Source organism: Sipha flava, unplaced genomic scaffold (assembly GCF_003268045.1).
Source record: "Sipha flava isolate LNK unplaced genomic scaffold, YSA_version1 112_pilon_pilon, whole genome shotgun sequence".
Classification (NCBI taxonomy): Eukaryota; Metazoa; Arthropoda; class Insecta; order Hemiptera; family Aphididae; genus Sipha; species Sipha flava.
Window position 1 is genome coordinate 445,514 of NW_020271731.1, and position 14,320 is coordinate 459,833.

The 14,320-nt window shown below is 27.2% G+C and overlaps 1 protein-coding gene across 2 annotated transcripts in view; it reads right to left on the reverse strand.

Moving 5' to 3' along the window:
* Positions 1 to 10,139, reverse strand: part of LOC112689440 — a 132,017-nt gene extending 121,878 nt beyond the window's left edge. For both annotated transcript variants that reach the window (XR_003149127.1, XM_025563161.1), the window contains exon 1: positions 9,830 to 10,139. The gene's annotated coding sequence lies outside the window, so the exon portion shown is untranslated. The remainder of the gene's footprint in view (positions 1 to 9,829) is intronic.
* Between the last annotated feature and the right edge of the window lie 4,181 nt (positions 10,140 to 14,320).

Genomic DNA, 14,320 nt, shown 5'->3' on the forward strand with positions numbered 1-14,320 from the left:
CAGGTATCTACTGAATACTGATGTTTAGTTAAAAATAATATTAAATGTTTCACCATAGATTTTCTTATCATAATTATCATATAGCTATACATAGAAATACGAATATATAGCTTTCCATGAGGCAGTTAAATTAGCATCAATATCAACGGATTCTACAGTAGTTAACATTTGTTCTCAATTCACTTAGTGCTCAAAATAATATCTAGTAAAACCTCTATTCTAATACCCTAGTAATAAATATAAGCAACCTAATATCCAATCCAATAAAAATATAATGTTTATATGGACTCCAGGCCATTTTGTGATTTTAGCAACGATAAAGCCGACGAGTTAGCTCGACAAACTGTCAACAATATCATGATGGAATTACGTTCATACTCTTCCTTAATTGACATTCATAGAAAGTGAACAACCATTGTTTCAACCTATGGTAACTTAATGGTAACTTTAATGGCAACGAAAACCGGAGTTGTCAACTATCCAGTTAAGAAAATCGGGACTTTTTTTTACAATTTGAGAAAAATGTTTTTTTGTTCATAATATAAAGGCATTTCTAGAATAATATATATATATATATATATATATATTATTATTATTTAAAATATAAACACATAACACAGGTATACTAATTCTATATATGTATATACTTCATTATTATAAATTTTATAATGAACAATGATTAATGATTAATAAAATCGTAATAATAATAGTAATAATATAATATGTTAGACGACATTTTTAATAAAAAAGAAAGAAATAGTAATTTAAAACAATAATTTTTTTATTTTTTCTGGATCTTTATAGCGGTCAAAATAATAGTAATATTTTCTACTAAGATCACGAAATCACTACAGGAACTAAATTAGAAGGCGATATATTTAATGTTATCATTATTCTACTTTTTTGTCAACTTCACTGAGCCACGATTTCTAACATTTGTCCATTTTAGTTTCATCATTGAAAAAACCCTCTCTACATAAAAATTATATGGTGGTATATTTATTTTATATTTATTAAATTATAATAATACTCCAAAATTTTTTAATTTTTGAAATAATAAGTTTTTACCATTTTTCGTAAACTGTTAAATTTTTTCAAGCTAACATTAAGGTAAAGACTAAAATAATAATATGCTATTACTGATTACTAGATAGATAGTAGAAAGTAAATATTTAGCGTACGGTTTTAAAATAAACATATCTACGTATATCTTGGTTGGATTATTGGTTATTGTTTTGCTGAATAACGAATGAAACCTTTTATCGATTACTATAAATAGTTTTATTTATATTTATAATCAACGCTTTTAGAGTTCTATCATTTATGCAAACGATGAAAGAGATAAGTTATTAATTTCCTTATGACCCATGAAAAATATGTCACGCACAAACTTCGATGAAGGCACGGGGAAAAAATCTAAAAATGTTAAATGTCCCACGAAAATTGGCACCGTTGGCAACCCTGACGAAAACCCAAAAAAAATCTCAGAGAAATAAAAAATACCACCAACGACTGGCCAAAATCCCAAATATTCAAAACGTAAACACAAACTAATTATCTATACACTTCGAATAGGTACCTCAAAAATTTTCCATGGCCCATCTAATGAGTAAAGGCGAACCCACACTGTGACAAATATTTGATATAATTCTCTCAGTCAAACATCTGCTCATTCACTGCAAACCCTATACTGAATCAAGAAAAAAACAAATCATTTCGAATAACCTTTAGGAAACCCTAGGACCTAACGCATATAACCACAAAAAAATTATCCTTCCTTATATTTCTCAATATGTAAAACTCCATTTAGTTACCGTTTACTAGTATGTATTTATTAATATTTTCTAATTAGTAATACTGTTAAGCTAATAAGCTTGCTGTACCATAAATAAAAATAAATAAAATTAAAAATTACAACTTTCTTATTTTATAAAAACAGAGGTGAAATAATTATTTTTAGTATTGAATAAATGTATATATGTAATAAATGTTCTAAATGATTTAAAAAACTTTCTTAAAATTGAAATAATATATAAATAAAAATTAATATAGTACATATTAAAATACAAAATTTTATATTGATATCGATTTTTTTTTTTTTTTAGATATATCTATATATATATAATAAGTTGTTTATTTTTATTTTTTAATTTATACAGCTATTAAAATTAAAATAAAAGTTCTCATGAAAAATAAATTTCATAATATTTTTAACTTAATAAATGATCAAAACAATCTTGAGGAAATTTAAATTATATTTATACTTTAAATTATTACTTATATTTTTCAGTAACGTTTTATCGTTACTCATATGCGGTGAATTTATTAATTTTTTTGGCTGGGAATATAAGCTCCATTGAAAAATTCCTATTAAACTTTATTACTGCATCCGTATATGATTTCAAAACTTTCGTTGCTATAATATTACAGCCAGCTAAGCATTTATTTGTACAAACACACCTCTACTTATGCGTCCATGGCAATTAAACATGCACCATTTGAATATTTCATGACCATACAGACGTACCGCGTTAAAGCTCTCCTCGAGACCATGGGGCAATAGTGTAAATTATTTATCAACTTAAAATGATAAATGTAATTTTCAGAACGTTTCAAAGGGTAAATCAGAAATTTAATGATTTATTTTAAGATCGAATGACAAAAGTAGAGTTAACATATTGAAAAGTAGACGACGAGTACTCGTGCAGCGCGTATGATCATACATTTTCTGCTTCTGAAAGTCGGTTGTTTGTAAACAAAACATTAAGTATACTCTACTGTGTACACGATCTCAAATGGTTATCAAATTGATTTGACTATAAATTAAACTACAGTCAGTTTTTATTTCGAATAAAACGTAAACAATAATGTCGGATATGTTTCAGATAATTTGTAGAGAACGGCTGTACAAGAAGCTACGATCTTGTTTGTCATTTTATTTTTAACAATATATAGACAAACGCGCAAGTAAACATTTGTAGACATTATGTATTTTTATATAAATATATTGTATAATTTACATGCGTTAAAAAATAAATAAAACTGTCTATTTTGGATGTTTTTACAACACAAGGCAATATAAACAAGCGCATACCAAAAAAATATAAATTCATAAAAGCATGGAGGCAATATTTTTAATATATATTTAAATCAATGATGAATATAGAAAAATTAATCAATCTTTTCATTTGATTTTAGACGTTGACATAGAAACATGTTAGTGTTGAAACACGATTGCTGTGAATATTATCAAAAAAATAGTATTACCCTATTATTTAATCTACATTTGTTAAAATAATATACTTACGTTTTTCATTATGAAATAACTTTGAATAAAATTATTATTAATAAACGGGGGAAAATGTTAAATATTATTCATAAAGTTAATAATTTATAACAACCCTTTTAATATAAAATGAAAAATAAAGAGCATACATATATATATATATATATATATATATATATATATATATACTAATAAACTTAACTAAAATATTTTTTTCTTTCTCACTTTTATCTTGTGCTTACTAAATTATTAAACGAGTAATTTTTATTTTATATCAAAAACAATAATATCAAGTGTCAATACTATTTTGTATTCGTTAAACATACTAATCAATTAGGAATTTCAATATTCAGTTGACGACAATATTATAAATGTATATGGTTTTTGCAAAATACTTAAATCTCATACATTCAAACTCTGAGAAAAAAAAGATTAAGATTATTGAGAAATGAATTGCAAATATTTAAGCGTGGGAAATATTTTAAAAGACTGAAATTTCAGAGCAAATGCCATTTCAAATAGAGTACCTGTTCAAAAATTGTTTACATTAGTAGTAGTCAATATTTTTTATCAAAGGCAAATAAACTTCTTAATAAATCGAAATCGTATTTTAATATTCTTTTTATGTACCTATAAATAAAAATAATAATATCATATGGTTTAGTCAAATTATGTTTCCGAAAACAAATAATAACGTCGGAAAAAATTTGAACTACTGAAATCAAATATTTATGTAGTGTACTACCGTTGTCATACAATTTCGAAATGTATGTAATGGTCAATTAATTATTCGTGTACAATGATAGTTTTCTTCTCGTTAATATGAAGTATAGTAAATAAAAATTAATTTGAAGGGTTACTAAGACTGTTACTATAAACATGAAATAAAAATTGTATTTACTAAACATTATTTTAAATTTTTATAGTAAGTCTTATTGTAAAATCGAACATGTTTTAATGATTATTTTAAAAAATTGATTGTAATAAAAATTATAATTTTATTTATTATAGAACAATAATATTTATAAAAATTATTGTCAATACTAAATGATATACGATGTTTTATGATATTTCATAAAAAAAATTTTGTTTGTAAAATTTAAATCTAAAGAAATGATTTGCATCAGTTTATCTAAATATAAAGTTAGATCGTATTTTAAATTAATTTTGTAATAAGAATATTTAAGGGTAAAAATTCGTAGCAGCCAATATACTAATTTATAAGCGATTCTTAGCGTCGGTGTTTCGTTGATAGTTCAACGAATATATCAAAATGAAAAGGTACATGAACATCAGTAAGAAATTGGATACAACTGGCGTGGAGAACTTGACATTTGTGGGAATGAGCTAGTAAAAGAAATTGCCGGAAGACCAAAATGAATGATATGGGCAATCAATCGACTTTTACGGGAAACCAATAATGAATAACGGAAGTGTACTGTACCGTTGTTGGACACGTTCCAACGTGAGTAATGTTATATATAGGTCCTTTTGTAATTAAACAATCCTTCCTCACATTGATCACACAACGTACGCCCAAAATTTCACATTTGATATGAGAACTAATATTAAATGCCTACTAGAAATTAACATTACCATGTTTCTGACCTAAAAATCGCTACATTGACAATTCAGTAAAATTTGAAATGTTTACTTTATTAAAATCTAAAGCAGTCAAAATTATATGGTATTGCAAGATGTGAAAACAATAAACAGGTCATTACAAACGAAATAAAACTAAATGATCTAGTCATTTTGAGAAGAGATTCAAAGGAGAAGTATTAAATAGTCGAGGTGGATATGAAAAAAAGTTAGTAACAAGAAATACATGCTGGTCAGAGTAAAAATAGTGAATTGTGATAGGAAGAGCAATAACAATAAATTACTAGTGTATATATTTAAATATTTGTGAAAGAAATGTATAGCAGATTGAAACACAAGGAATTAGTGTACTAAGGCATCCTCGCATAGTTAGAGGAGAAATTCAAAAAACTTAAATTCACAGGATCTTGGTAATTATTCATTTGATACATACATTTTAAGTGAAATCACAACTATGAATCAATAAATTTACCTATATACAAATGTCTATAATTTTAAGATTTTATATTCATTTCGAGGTATAAAAAGCTATAATTAATTTTGGTCATTAGTAGATAATAAAACATTTTTACTACGATAATGTGGTATCACTTGGCTCATATTTATTTCTCTTAAGTTTATTTATGGTTTAGTAAGACTGTAAATGAAATAATAAAAGAAATGATAATGCGAATGTTAAAAAAAAAATCTATTACGATCTTATGGACAGTAAAAAAAAAGAATGTATCGTAGGACTAATGGTTTGAATGGTAAAAGTCAATGGTTAATAAAGCGTCGGACAGTTGGTCTAACACCCTTTCTTTTGGACAAACGGCTTGCACTGAAACGACATTTAGTTCGCTTCTGGATGTCCTTATCTGGGTTACAAAACCACAAACCTCATTTGTCCTGCTTCGTATAATACAAAATGTTACAAACCGTAATTATCAAAGATAAAAAGCGACGTTGTTTAAGATATGTCATAAAGAAATGCATTTCAAGCAGGGATTATGTTTTAGTAGTCAAAAGGAAGCCACGAAACGACCATCGCATAAATTGGGGCTTATTTTTACCATCATACGAGTATACATTATTATAATTTGTAGAATTCTTAAATAATTGTGTTTAAAACTTAAAATAAACTCCGAAAAATCGTTTATTTTACGATTTATGAAAAAATGTAAAAAAAGTAATAAGTAATAAGTTATTACTACTGGCAATAACTAGGCCTCAGAAATTATTGCATCTACTAAATTTTTTCTATTGTTCAAATGTATTATTGAATACCAAGTACGAATAAAAATTTAAAAAAAATGTAATACAATGTTTGACATTTTTTTGATTTGATTGCAATTTCATTGATTTTCCTCATTTATATTACAATTTTAGATACTTTTAAATATTATTCACATAAATTATTAAATTTTTTTTTACGTAAAAAATAAAATAACTAGGGGGAAATATGAGCATATGTCAGAATAATATAATTATTGTAAATAATAATTTATATTATTTCGGGCTTTGTCCATTGTGATGGTAGTGGTGGAAATATTATTTAAATAAGACGATGCATAATTTTTACAACTTGCTGTCCTTAAATCGAAGATATATCTTAAATAACTTAAAAAAAATAATTTGTCATGCAGTGCAATCATTTTTATGGTACACAAATGTGTATTACAAATAAAATAAAAATGTTTTCAAATGTTAATAATTTTATTTGTAGGCTTCTGGAAGACTAGACTAAAAACATTATTCCAATATTAATATAAATTTTTATTTTAAAACATTTTGTAAAAGAACCCGTATCTGTATTATGGTAGTCTTAATAAAACATCCTTGTCCAATTTTTTTTTTTTTTTTTTAATAGTTATTTTGGTAAATAAAAAAAGTTTATTACATTTTTATTTACAACTTTGGGTAGTTTCATAGCAATAAATTTTAATAATTCTTAGTGCAATAATTACTGAGCCATACTTATACATTCGTATAGGTACTGAATATGCATATGATATAGTAGGTATTGATAACACAGATATTTATTAATTCTTAATATACATATTTTTTTCTCCAAATTTTTATTAAAACCTCGTAGAATTTATATTTATATAAGAGATTAGTAAATTTATTTAAATATTTAAAAATCAACTAATAATTAATTAAAATGAAACAATTAGAAGAGTATTAGGAATTATTATAAAATAATTGAAATCTGTTGATAATAAAAATCAACCTTCGCTCAACCCAAGACACATATTTTCTACAAAAAATAAGGATTTCGATGTATGAATTATATCTGTGTTATAAGTTGGAAGTTATATACGTAAAAATATACAACGAAATAAAATTAACTTTATATCGAATATTCTTTTCATATACTTAGGTAGTGATCAGTTCCCTAAAATACCAGATAAATTCAATCATTAAGTAAACGTAAGAGAAAAATTTATTTTCAATTAAAATTAAATATCCCTTTGTATTTTTAAAGTTAAAAAAAAATAAAATAAAAAAAGTTTCAATTTTAAAATAAACGAGAAAATTCATTAATTATTTTCTAATTTTTAGTTGTGTAAAAAAAATAAATATAAATGAAGTAAAAATATGAGACTATTTACTACAAAGAGTACAATAATCAATAAGTGTATCTATGAATAAAAAAGCGGAACATATTAATATATTAATGTATTCACATAATAACAAGGTATAAGTAAGAATTCACATTTTTAACATGAAAACATGGAATAAATAATTCAACGTATAAAAATCTTAAGATATTTTTCAAATCCAAAGAGCTGGGATAATATAATTACGCTAAAATAGTTATTCAGTTTTTTTTTTTTTGTCAATCAATATTATATTAAGTAAATTATTTTTTAAGTGCCTAATTAAATGTTATTGTTAAATTAAATTTATTTTTATTTACTAGACCATTTATAATATCTTTTGTTACTTATCACAATGCTTCAGTATAAACTGAATCTTAAATTAGACGTACTTCGAAGTGCATAAAATATTACGAAAATAATGGCTTTTTGTCGTTAAAGTAATTTTATTCTAACGAGAAAGTCGTCAATGTTAAGGAATTCATTAAAGTTCATAAAATTGTGTACATAAATCGTAAAAAATATAAAATTTACCATAATCTTCTTCTGATTTATATATATATGTATAATTTGAAATATAGTTATAAAGGCACTTAATTGTTTTATCATAAATAATTAATTATCTTGATAATATACGATGGTTTTTGAAAATATTTCGTGTACAATTATTAGATACCAACAATATCCGATGAACATCAAATGATAAAAATTTAAAGTATATATTTCTCACATTTTATTAAATATTAATGTGTCAGTATATATCGAGGTAATTTAAAATGCATAATTTACATGATGTTCAGATGGTTGAATAATAATTTAACAATTTTTAATAATTTTCGATTGAATATTTTTCAAAGAATACTGCATAACATATTATCCAAATAAAATATGAGTAATACTTCAATTGCATAAAAAAATTTACTGAAGGAAATGTAAGAAAAAAACAAGTATATTATGCAATTATATTATTCGTTATTGTGAGTTATTTATTTGTGTATTACAGGTGTCACTCTATTAATAATGTCACTAATAATTATCATTATTCTGAACATGATCAAGCGACGCATTTTTCAAACTAAACTTTAAGAGAAATAAATTATTTATCTCTCCAGATATTTTTTATGCATTTTAGTTATTTTATGAAACTTTTTTTTCACATTCTACAGAAATGTATCTCATTATTATTTAAAATGTTTGAAAATAATTGATATATTAATAAATAAATAAAACATGACTCATTTATATTAATGTTTTAGCTTTTATCAGAATCGAGCATATTTAATGAGTTATAATTTTAAAATAATATTTTATTATGATTTTTAAAAAAAAATTAGGATATCATTACTCATAAAGCATGGAATAATTTATTAAATTTAACATATAAATGTCTATTCGTGTACTACATATAACTGTTGATTATGATAACTTATAATATTTATAAAAAGGTAACTACAATTATTGTAGTGGCAATATTTTTCAACTAGTTCTAAAAGCAAATTGTACGACGTATTTCAATTCTACATTAATTACAATTATAAAAAGACTTAAAATGCTGAATAATTGTTCAATCCAATACTTTTTTTTTTCATCATATTCAGAAAAATATTATTCAATCAAACTTTGTTTACTGACTTAAGATAATTTGATTATGTTCTTTTTAATAATCTACGTACCTATTAGGTATATTTTCAATTCGATTACATCTAAATAGATCATTTCTATCTGTTGAAAAAAAAAATAATAATATAATAATAAATTTTATATTTATTAAAATTTACTTTAATAATAAATAGATTTTAGTTAACCGAGTTAACGACATTTTTCTATTCGATTAAATTTATTAGTTTTTAAACCAGAAAATTTATTTTTTTAAGTATTTTTCTATGTGATCTTTTAAACTAAGCACAAATAATTTTTCATTTCATTCTCCTTCATTTCTGGAAGATTTAATAACTTTAAATATATAAAAAAAAAAAAAAAATAAATAAAAAAAACAATGTTAGATCAAGCAAAACATTTACGGTACAAAATTACACAACCTCTTAATGATTTCAAGTTAAAAAAAAAAAAAAAAAAATTACATAGTTGTATTAACATTGAACATTTTACACTGATATGTGATTGCGATATAAATTTATATCTAGAAAATATTTTAAAATCGAAACGTTATGAAATATTAATATTCTGTTACGAGAACATTATATTGTTTTCGATTGTCGTAACATGAAATACGAGTAAATTTGTTCGAAACGTTTGGCAGGATCGAAACTACACCTTCCCGGTGACGGATTTATTTTTCCGAACGTAAACCGATCGATTTCGGCACAAGATATTGAAAGCGGTACAAATCACGTCTTACCCGGAAACCGGTGTTCGAGTCTGTTCAAGACTGGCGTCCGAGACGAAGCTCTGGCCGATGTGTCGATAACGGATACGGACGAAACGACATCGTGGGAAAAACTGCGATACCAGACGATAACGTTAACGGTTACCGATGATGACGGGGTGAACGCACGTGACGATGGGTGTGTTAAGACATTGCGATGCACTCGCAAACGCGTTTTGAACGGTACTGAACAGCCGTTCGGGGGCGACACGGACACGCGCGACGGCCAAACTCTCCGCGGTCGGCGCTCACGCGGTTTCGGCGCGTGCTACCGCGGTGGACCGGCAGCCGCCGATACGCCGTAACGGACGGGTGCACGTGAACCGAACGTGAACGCTCGTAACGTGTCCCGACTGCACCAACTGACGCTCTCGATCCTCTCCCCCCTGATCGTTATCGTTTACACCGTCCTCGGATCAGGCATGGCTTCAGAGACTTACCTGGAGGGCCATTATTATTTTAGCTATCGCTAAATTGCAGAGGGTGCTTAGAGAATGTACTAACCTGGAATGCAATTTTGCCAATAAATAATCTCTTGTATTTACATATTATAAAATATTTTATATTACCAAATCCAGCCTTCATTTTTTTTTTTGTTTTGCAAATAATTCTATTATTTCATAGGTATCCAATTAAATAATTGGGATTTTATAGTTTACAAGGACAAAAATGTATTAAATAATTAAAATTTTTGAAAAGCCTGGGGGGCATGGTCACAGTGGACCCACTCCCTTGGAGCCACGCCTGCCTCGGACCAGGTGATAATCGCAACACTGTTTTCCTTCAATTGTGCCGACATTCCGGGTACCGTACCGGTTGTCACTGATACATTTCTACGACATTCCGACGCTGGCTCAAGTACGTGTAACGCTCAAGAGTCGATCGACGTATCGGAACAATGATCATTTCCGGACTACGTTTCCGGTACGGGCCCCACGTGGAACTCCGAAGAAGATAGAATTATGATGCACGCGTTTTCGGAAGTTTTAACAACGATACGGTGACGTCGCCAAAGAAAAAACACCGCCGTAAAACTTTCAGGAATCGATCGATTTCCAAAACCAACGGCGCTGGCTAAACCACCGTACAAGTACAACGGTATCTGATTTTAGATGGTTTTTCGCGGTTCTATAACATATGATACGGTATGATTGATGACAAGTCGATGATGTGAAAAGAAACAATACGCCCGCGCCGGATTCTAAATGACTTAGTTTGAAAAACTATAATCGCTTCACTAAACAGCGTAGCGTTCGAACACCTTGTGTATTGTTATATGGTTAATAATCGAGAGGCATAGTGATTAGACTCCAAGTCACGTATTGCATACACGTTTTTTGTTTGAAATTGCAAATAATATAAAATCTACGTTATAGAATTACCAAAAATCAATTAAAACTAAATAAAATAAAATACCTCAACAATTAAATAAATAAAACTCAATAAAATAAAAATAAATACGAAACAAAAGATTAATTTTTAAAAATAAGTCTTAACTATGTTTTTAAAAACTAGTACAACCCTAAAAATGAATATAGTAAACTAGTTACTAAACAGACCTTCAATAGAAATAAAATGAAATTATAACAGTGGCTAAATTGATTTTATATAGAAAATAACATGATTTTAACGGGATCAAAATTAATTTATAGTAGCGACTAAATAGGCTACTAATATGAAGTTAACAGGTTTTTAATAGAACTTATATGAATTTATAGTAGGAACCTAATGGAATATAGTAAAATTTACATTATTTAATAACCGATTTATACTTCCAATTAGTATCTTTATATGAAGGTCGTAGACAGCAAAAATTCAGATATTCATTGCACATATTGTAGCACTATGATTTGCTTACCATAAACACAAATGGGATCGTCCGGTAAATATCTAAATTATCCGTTAGGCCTAGCCAAAAGTATGGTTATGTTTTGTAATGGCTGTTGCAGTAATATTATAAATATAAAATAAATACACCTAAATGGGTTATAATAATGGATTTAATAAGGTTAAGGCAACAAGATAATTTTTTGATTAAATTACCAATTTAAATCATGTTGGTTTATAAATCATTGTTTTCGTTTTATGTTCGACTTGAAGCTATACTTGAGTTGATTGAAATAATTTTTTTTTCTTGGAACTTTTATACTAGAATCTTCTTGATTTAATATATTTACTGTGTTTTATATCTTTACGTCAGACATCTCTTCAACCGAATATATTGGCTTAGCTGCCTACGCCCATCAAATACTTCTCGGGTTTTCAGTTATTTTCTTCGTATGTTATCAACATCTTATTTATTTAATGAAACCTCTTTGATAACATCTAATTTTTAATCTACAATATATTTAATACTCAAATGGTTCAATAAATATTTTTTACAATCAACATAATATAATAATTAACTAAAGTTGTAGAGTGACTTTTATAACAACATTTGGAATATAGACCGATGAAACGAATGAGTAATAGCAACTAAATTATTAATTAGATTTAAGGAAAAACGGGAGACGGAGGCATTCGTTGTACGCTGTGCTACAATATACATTATTTAAAAACTGTTTTTAAGTGTGTTCATAAAGGTTTTTCAAATTGTTATATTTTTTTTTATTTTGGTGTTATTCTGTTTCGCTATAAATGACAAGAGGTAGAAATATATACAATGAGAATTATAGGCGTAATCTGTGGGGAGAGGGGGCAAGATAGGGCAACTGCCCCTCTAGATATTTTATTGAGGGAGCAATTGTATCGTTTTGCCCACTCCCCTTAAAAGTTATAACTTATAATTAAATTTCTATTTTATCATAAAAAAATTAAACAGCATAATGGATTGTATAATAATTAATAATAATAGATTTATCATTTTGACTTTTTGAGTGCCTCAGTTTATTATTTATTAATAATATCATTAAAAACCAAGGGCCTTCATATCGTAATAAGAGGAATTGCAGAGAGATGACAGTGATGGCATAGCGGGTTATTTAGTTATTACCACAATAGCACAATGCGAAGTAAGATTATTATCGTGTTTATTTTTATCATTTATAAGTGTAAAGGCCTATGGTACCAGTTTTTTAGTTTTACTACTGATTTCCCCCCCCCCCCCCACCAGTATTGACTCCGAGTTATGCCACTGATGAGAAGTACATATACGATAGTGCTTCCTATAAATACGGTGAGGAAGTTATGAAGTGATGATTTTACGTTTGATAGTCATACAATTTTATATGCATTGTAGTTAAGAAACTCGTAGCTAAATTCACTGCTGTATGACTCCTTGACGAATATTCGCTTAATTTTTGCAAATCTTTGTACGACAATTACAATTTTGAGGTACTGGTGAAAAAATATTACAGAGAGAAAATTCGTTTAGAGAATGAGAGGTGTACACAGTGTAGAGGCAGAATAAATATTCTTTAATCTAAACAAAGATGAAGAAAGTATTCTGAAAATCTATTTAGATACAGATAAAAAGGAGGTTAACTAAAATTATATTTATAAATGATAAAAGGTTATCATAATTCATCTAAATAAAAAGCAAATACATTTTTAAAAAAAAAATGATTTTATATTAAATTGTCAAATACAATAATAAAACAAATTAGCAAGCCTACTACGAATAAAACATTTTGTAATAATTAACTTAATAATAATTTCACAATTATTGTGGATGGGCAATAGTTATTTTACCCGTTGGACCAGTTTTACACACGACGGTATCGTCCGTACGGATTTTAATTGGCAATAAACTCATGAAAGTAATTTCGGCTTTGACACGAGACGATAGACTGATTTTTTTCGTAGGTTTGCCCTGATATAACCGTGTCGGTGACTGAAAATTTCAGTGTCATTCCGTCGTCGTGGCTTACGTATTTTAGTGTACGCTTTCGTAAAATACGATTTTTATTCATTCATCGTCCATTGTCGAAGCTGCTCGTTATCGCTTTTTTAAATAAAAAGTCATGAATATGGACACAGAAATATTAATTTTTGCTGTAGAATGCATACCTATCTTATATGATAAGTCTCACGGTCTTTACAAAGATAGAAACGGAACCAACAATGATTATAGAGAAGTTCGTAATCATTAGTTAAATGTAATCATAATAACCGTAAACATGATTGATTCATCGTTTTCTACAAAAGCCACATGGTAATGATTTGTTAACAATGCGTGATGAAAGATAACCGAGTTAAGAGTTTAAAAGTAAAATATAACCAAACGTAGACGACTCAAGGGAAAATACCGTCGTGTGTGAAAACAACGTCCTTCTTCTTGGCTTTATGACTCTCCAAGAGTCTTCGCCTCCACTGACAAAGCCTTCCATCTTTCCCTATCATGTATAATTTTTTCCCAGTATTCTACGTCTAGTGTTCTTAAGAAATTTTAAAATAAGCTATAAAGAATACATATCTGGAATAAAATTTAAAAATACTGCATCTAATTCTAATTTTGCTAAACGT